General features: G+C 33.6%; 1 non-coding gene across 1 annotated transcript; it reads left to right on the plus strand.

The window, feature by feature from the left end:
• The first annotated feature begins 5071 nt into the window (after positions 1 to 5071).
• LOC113848701 lies at positions 5072 to 5178 on the plus strand. Its single transcript, XR_003501963.1, has one exon. It is a non-coding gene; the product is annotated as a small nucleolar RNA R71 (small nucleolar RNA).
• Positions 5179 to 7926: the final 2748 nt, after the last annotated feature.

Below are 7926 nucleotides of genomic sequence, written 5' to 3' on the forward strand. Positions count from 1 at the left end.
AATAGCATGTGTGTGATCACTTTTATTGACAAAAAGAGCCACGCGTAACTTGTTTTTCTCGAATGCTCTCTAGAACAATCACTTTTATTAACAAAAGTAACAACGCACAATTTTTTTTGCTCTTTACTCATGTGCGTGATCACTTTACTGAAAAATAGTGATCACATGTAGGTTGTTGCCTCTTTTCAGACTTGCGAGTGTTCACTTTACTGAAAAATAGTGATCACACGCAGCTTATTCCTCTTTTCAGACTTGCGCGTGTTCACTGTACTGAAAAATAGTGATCATGCACAAGTTGTTCTTCTCACCCCAATTCTGGAACAATCACTATTATCAGAAATAGTGATCACGCAGGATCTCTCTTCATGGGCATGGTTACTATTGTTAGAGAAAGTGGTAACGCACAAGTCAATCCTTGAAATTAGGCTCTGAAATGATCACTTTTCTTTAAAATAGTGATCACACCCAATAACTAGCTTCATTAATCCTTGTTCTGTCTCCAAAATTGCTACTTTCTTCTACTTTCTGTTCTTCAATCCTTATCCTCAAGACTCTTACCTTGGAATCTCCTGCAAAACTAACAAAATTACATCAGAATTCTATCAAATTTACATAATTTGAATTACTAAAGACAACAATTTACTTTATTGAACATTTATATATTTTTGTGCAGTTTTCACTTTCCAAATTACATTTTCTATCAAAAACAACCTAGAAAACTACATAAAAACTTAGTAAAATCTGCATTTATCACCACCCCAAACTTAGATTTTTGCTTATCCTCAAGCAAACCAAAACACACCAAGGAGGATTCAATGCATCACCAAAACAGCAATGAAAATCTTTTTACATAGACTTTACTTTCAATTTGTACAGAGTTCTTCATTCCACATCATTCCTTTCAATTATCTTTTCAACAAATCATTCATGCATTCAGTCACAATGAAAGGCATACTCAAACAAATCTTTTTATGCAGAATCTTACAAATTTGAGCTAATGAACAGCAAAGCTACGTGTGAAACATCAATGAACGATATCATTTCCACTCACAACAAAGTGTTTCCCTCTCACTCATAAGTGTTTAAGGTGAGTGTTTACCCTCAAGATCATCAATTTTTACCTCACCCTACCATATGCTTGCCCATATTCTCAATCTTCTCTACTTAATACAGTCAATCACACATCAAGAGGACTTTTTTCAGGTTATAATAGGGCTAAGGTTAAGGTAAGTATTGAACAAAATGGAAAACAATACATGCAATTCCAAAAGAAAAAAGACATTTTGAGTGAATGAACTTAAAACTAGCATGGAACTGCATTATTTTTCAATAATTCCCTCAATTATACAGCCAACAGAATTTTTTCCAGATTAACAACAATGTTCATTCATGCAGCAGAATTTCAAATTTTCTTTTCTTGCTTTCATTCATTATTTTCTTTTAATTCCTTTCATTAATTTTTTTTTCTACAACACTTTGTTGCATATCTTTCTTTTGAACTTATAAATTTGTTGTTTATTTCTTTCATTTTGACACCAAAACTTAGATAGTTTTACTATTCTCCACCCCAAACTTAGTTTTAAACTCATCCTTGATTAGACTCAATATGCCTCTTTTTCTTTGGATGGTTAAAATGGTTTTTCATCAAGGCTTGTAATAGGGGAAAATCAAGAAAGGGATATTAAGCTCAAAGGGTACTAGGACATTCAAGCACAAAAGGAGGTTTATTTAGGCAAACTAGGCACAATCAAAGAAGTCCTCCATCATATATGTGCGAACTGTAAAATTGCATATTCAATCAAGAAACAAAGCAAGTTTTAGAGGGTGCAACAAAATTAAGATCAATCACACATGAAAGAATGTATTCTACAAAGCTCAAATTCTTACCATTGGAATAAAGGTGATAATATCAATCAATCATGTTCACAATTCACCTTACAAATACATATGCACAAATGGTAAGAATTTATTTATTTTTCAAAATGAAGTGTGACAATCACATAAAGAAGTACACAAATAAAATATTTACTCAAAATTCAGAAATAGGGAAATGGAAGAAGAATCTAAATTATTCATCACAAAATGGAAAAATGAATGTAATACAAAAACAATTATGAACATATACATATTTTTTTATTTTCTTTGTTTAGTTTAGCAAGAAATATGATATAATTCAACACATGAATCAAGATGTAAAGAAAGAAATAATTCCCCTTTGCATGAAAGGTGTTGTTCCAACAAACCATAGCAAGCTACATTAGGAAACTTCCTTATTTGTTGATAATTTCACTGCCAAAAGCAATTGCAAACTCATACTATGCAAAAAAAAAAAAAAAAAAAAACTAAAAACCATAAATTGAAAAGAAATGAAAGGTAAAAAAGTGTGAGTTGCCTCTCATAAAGCGCTTTTTTAACGTCACTAGCTTGATGCCTATTGATCTTTGATTCTAAGAGATAATTTTGATGATAACGGCTCTTGCTCTACCTTTAAATGTTTTCCCTTTTTCTCACCAACTTGAAACACTTCATTTAATTCAAGACGTGAGAGAAATAAAAGTGGAGGGACTTCCAGTAGTTTGATATATTCATTAAGCTTCTTTTCATCCTCTTGATCTGCCACTGCAGCAAAGACTTCTCTTATAATAGAATGATCATTCTCTTCTTCTTTTTTGTTGGTTCTTCCTTCTAGTCTAGTGCAGTTGTTGTCCTCTAAAGTTTCTTTACTTAAAAGAGTGAATTTCGCTCTTTGCAAGTTGTCTTAAGCTTCTTCTTCAACATTCTTTGTAGCTATCTTCTTCTCCTCATCTTTTAGATTAGAAACCTGTGCTCCACTTCTTAATATGACAGCATGGCATTACTCCCTTGGATTCACAATAGTATTGCTAGATAATCTATCCTCATCCTTATGTGCCAACTACTGTGAAATTTGTTCTATTTGAGTCTCCAACTTCTTCATAGATTCCTCTTGATTTTTGAAGTTAGACTATGTAACTTCTTGATGAATCCACATTTTATTGGATTTTTACTTGTCTTTTTAGTGTTCCTTGATAGAAAAAGTAGACTTAGGAAGTGTAAATAACATAAAAACATCATTTTGGTCAAATATCATAGGTTTCTTAATTTTTGGTTAATTTACATTGATTTACATAGATATAATTTGCAATCTTGATCATTTGAATAATTGTGCAGGAATTTCTAGGCTTATTTCATGAATTTCTAGCCTTTAAGAAAGTTTGAGTTGAAAGTGACTACTTTGGATTCCATAGTGGACACTATAGCAAGCTAGATCCAAAGGGCAGACCAAAGTAATCACTTTCGGAGCCATAGTGGACACTACAGAAACTCCAGTCTGAAGAGGACCTGCGCATAGCCACTTTGATTCCATAGTAGACACTCCAGAGAAGGCCAAAAATGACTCAGACTTGCGCATAGCTACTCCCATTCCATAATAGCTATGTGCGCTGTGCATAGCCACTTTGATTCCATAGTAAACACTCTAGAGAGGGCTGACAGGATGGGATGCTACACGTAGTTACTATGATTTTCGTAGTAGCTACTATGGACAATGACCACTACACTATAAATAGAATTTTAGAAATTAGGTTAAGAGCTTTTTACACTTTTAGATTTTTGAACTTTTACAGAGCCTAGGGTGGCCTTGGGTGACAGCCAAAGGTCCAACCTAGGATTTGATTTTCATTTTCTTCTTACTTCTCTTTGATTTTTCATCTTGATATTATTGATTTCTCTTTAATTTTACTTTGTAATGGTGAGACCCATCCTCATGGAGGGCTAAACCTTTTGTAATCCCTAGTGAGTTTACTTAGATTCTTGAATTCCTGGGTTTTGAATGTTAATATAATTCCTTTTCTTTCATCAATTTCTTCTTCCTAATCTCTTAAATTGAATTAATGGTTTAATAAAGGGGACATTGCTTAATTAACCCTAATTTGTTTTAATGAGATTCTAAACTTGAATTGCTTAATTCTGAGTTTATTTCTAAGGTTGCGTAATCTTGAGATGAGAGATTAGAGTCCATTGAATTGTTTAATTCATATGGAAACATAAAGTTGATTTTCGCTTGTTAAATTAACCTAATTCTGGGAGGAGAAGAAGAGTATTAAATCTTGAAAAAAATAGGAATAGAGTCTATATGAATGAACTAGGGGTTACTACATTTTATTGATTAAACTTTATAATTTTGTTTCTTGCTCTTTATATTGAACTTGAAATCACAAAACCCCCCTTTTTTCACTTGCTTTCTGAATACACTGCACATCATATGTTTGATATTTAGTCACTCATCCAATGATTCATAGGAGACGATCTAGGTTAGCACCCTAGTATTACATTAACTTATGTTTATATTTTGATGAGGATTCGTGACAAATCTTTCAATCATTACTTCTATAAATTGTAGCAGTGTTTCCTCCATGTCATTCATCCTTTCAGACAAAGGTTTTAAAAATAGTGGCTCTCTTGAAGGGTGAGATGAAGAAGCTTGACAATATGACTGGGGAGGCTGAAAATAGGCAGAGGACAATGGTGTTGCTGCAATATCAATTTTTGTTTTTGGACTTTGTTGATTCCATTGCTAATGTGGTTGACTCCTATTAGCTTGATATTGAAAATCAGAATGGAATGGAGGTTGAGACCTTTGAAAATTACCCAAGTAATTAATATGTTCTTGAGGTTCTGGTGTAAATACATCACATGCTCCATTCATATGATTTCCTCCACAAAAATCACATATCAAGTAGCTTGTTTTTGCAGCTCTAACTTGAAAAGTATTGATTTGTTGAGTCAAGGCTGCAAGTTGTTCAGAAAGTAATTGATTTTTCGTTTGATTTTGGCTTATCAAAGTCTCAAGTGCCTTTACTTTAAATTCTCCCTTACTTGCAACATGTCTCTCACTAAAATTCTGATACATGTTGGTTGCCATCATGTCAATTAATTGTTGAGCTTCCTCTGCAGTTTTAGTATTCAATGAACCTTCTGCTGTTGCATCTACCATGATTCTTTGACAATAGTCATCCTATTGTAGAAAGTTTGGATTTGCATCCACTCTGGAATGCAATGATGAGGACATCTTCTCAGTAGATCCTTATATCTTTCCCATGCATCATAAAGAGATTCACCATCTTGTTGAACAAAAGAGGTTATTTTACTTCGTAGCTTGGCAAATTTTGATGGTGGAAAGTACTTAGTTAGAAATTTGTTCACTAAGTCAGTCCAAGTAGTGATGCTTCTTTGTGGTTGAGCTTGAAGCCAATATTTAGCCTTGTCCCTAAGAGAAAAGGGAAATAATCTCAAGCGAATAGCATCTTCACTTACACCATTGATATGAATAGTGTTACATAGCTACAAAAAATTATAGAGATGCAGATTCGGAACATATAAAACATTTCCAGAGAACTGATCTTACTGTATCAATTTTATCAATGCAGGTTTGATCTCAAAATTGTTGACTTCAATTATTGGTCTAACAATACTTGAATTATAACCCTGCATAGTTGGAATGGCATAATCTCCCAAAGTCCTTGTCTTGTTGTTTTTAGCCATATTATTCTCTTTCGCTTTGTTCACGCTTGGTTCTTCAAAAGTGGATGTTATTCTCTGTACTTTCTTTTGCAACTTCCTTGCATTTGCTTCACTTTTCAATTGCTTAAGAACTTTGTCTGTATCTAGATCAAACAATAAAGCAGCTTTATTTTTGGTTTTTCCTTGTATGCAAAAAGAAAGTAAACAAAATATAAATGAAGTTAAAAAATTATGGAGAAATAAAAATAAATTTTGCAGAAAATTATTGTAGAACATTACAGAAAAGTACAACTAAATGCAGAAACAACAATGCATTATGCAGAAATATTTGATAGTTATGCAGAAAAATACAAAATAGAATATGTAGAAAACATACAAAATTATGCAAAATAAAAATAAAAATTATGCAAAAAAATGAAAAATAAAAGTATGCATAAAAATGTAGAATATTGGAAAGTTATGCAGTAAACAACAAAAATTAATGCAGAATCTATCAGAAAAAAATACAAAAACAAAAATGAATTATGAAGAAAAATTAAACAGACATGCAGAAATATGCAGAAACAGTAGAAAAGAGCAAAAATAGTGAGAAAGTGGTAACGCACAAGTCAGTCCTTGAAATTAGGCTCTGGAATGATCACTTTTCTTTAAAATAGTGATCATGCCCAACAACTAGCTTCATTAATCCTTGTTCTCTGTCTCCAAAATTGCTACTTTCTTCTACTTTCTCTTCTTCAATCCTTATCCTCAAGATTCTTACCTTAGAATCTCCTACAAAACTAACAAAATTACATCAGAATTCTATCAAATTTACATAATTTGAATTACTAAAGACAACAATTTATAGCGACAAGGCGACAGTTTCACGCCTTCCTCCCAGGGCCCTCTCGCTACAGCGAGACATCTCTCACTGCAGCGAGAACACTCTGCACCAGAACACTTAGCCAAAAATTCAATCCAATCCCAATCATCTACAATTATAAATACACTACACAGAAAAGTCAAGGCAAATACTTATTATATTAATAATCAACTATATTACAAAATTTGGGACGTTACAACTCTCCCCTCCTTTAGAGAATTTATGTCCCCAAAATTCAAACCAACATACATTGATCACACAAGCAATTCTGGGTACAACTTGTTGTTTGCAATTTAAACACTAGCAAGTGCACTAGGATTGCAGCAAGTAATGAGTAATTTTAAGATCTGAGTATCGTCTCCACAGGGAATTAGGAACTCAATTATCACTTCATAGAAAAATAACCATTTGAGCCATACGAATTTGGGAAGAGAATTGTATCATCTAAAAGCAATAATCAGAGCAATCAAAAGTAAAGAACTTGCAGAAAAACAGAGTATAAGATTTGTGATGAAATGAAATAGCAATGAAGGATAGTTAGGAATTTACTTCACAAGAATATCAATACCAATCCAATTAAATCCTCTGAACATTCAAGCAATTGAATAATTGACAATCAGTTTCACATATACCTAGCCAAAGGTTAATTCCTTAACTCATTGACCCTAACAATCCACTAAACCTCCCTAATCCCTTAGGTGAGATTCAATTTCAGGTTGCATTAAGAATTAGAACTATAAGATTGCAGAATTAGGTCTCCTTATCCCTAAGAAATCCCTAAACTCTAGTTGCCAATTCAGATCGGAGCAAACAATCCAATTCCCATTGGTAAAGATTCCTCTTGATTAATCAAATTAATTTCCATTCAAAGATTGCATGAAAAGCAGAATTAACAACTCAATTAATCCAAGAACTTAAAGTTCAGAAGATAAAGTCGAATCAATACATCAATTCGAGTTCCATAAAACCCTAACTATGGGAAATTAAGCACACATTGCAACAAAAACAGAGAAAGAAGAAGAAGAAGAAGATGAAGAAGAATGCAGAGCAGCCATGGCCACGAGCTCCAATCTGATCCCTCTTCTTGGAGCTTCAAACTTCGACCCCAATCTTCTCTCCACTCTCTCTCAACGAGAATCTAACTAACAAAACAAAAAATGAGCAAAAGACCCAGTTTTCGCGCTTCAATCATGTATATATAGAAACCCCAGTTCTGCGCGTTGTCACTTTTCTTCACAAGAGTAACCACGCAGAAGCTTTATGTAGTGCGCGTGTTCACTTTCAAGAGCAAGAGTAACCACGCACAACTTGCAGAGTTGAAGGCTTCTCTGGAACATTCACTTTTATTCATAATAGTGGCAACGCAGGAGGTCAAGGGCTGTGCGTGATCACTTTCGTGAGTAATAGTAACCACGCGCAAGCTGTCCTGATACAAGTGCCTCTAGAACGCTTACTTTCGTTGGCGAAAGTGACAACGCGCAACTCATCAGGAATGGAGTCTTCTCTGGAACGCTCACTTTCGT

Source organism: Abrus precatorius, unplaced genomic scaffold, assembly GCF_003935025.1.
Source record: "Abrus precatorius isolate BTA unplaced genomic scaffold, Abrus_2018 Scaffold8, whole genome shotgun sequence".
NCBI classification, from domain to species: domain Eukaryota; kingdom Viridiplantae; phylum Streptophyta; class Magnoliopsida; order Fabales; family Fabaceae; genus Abrus; species Abrus precatorius.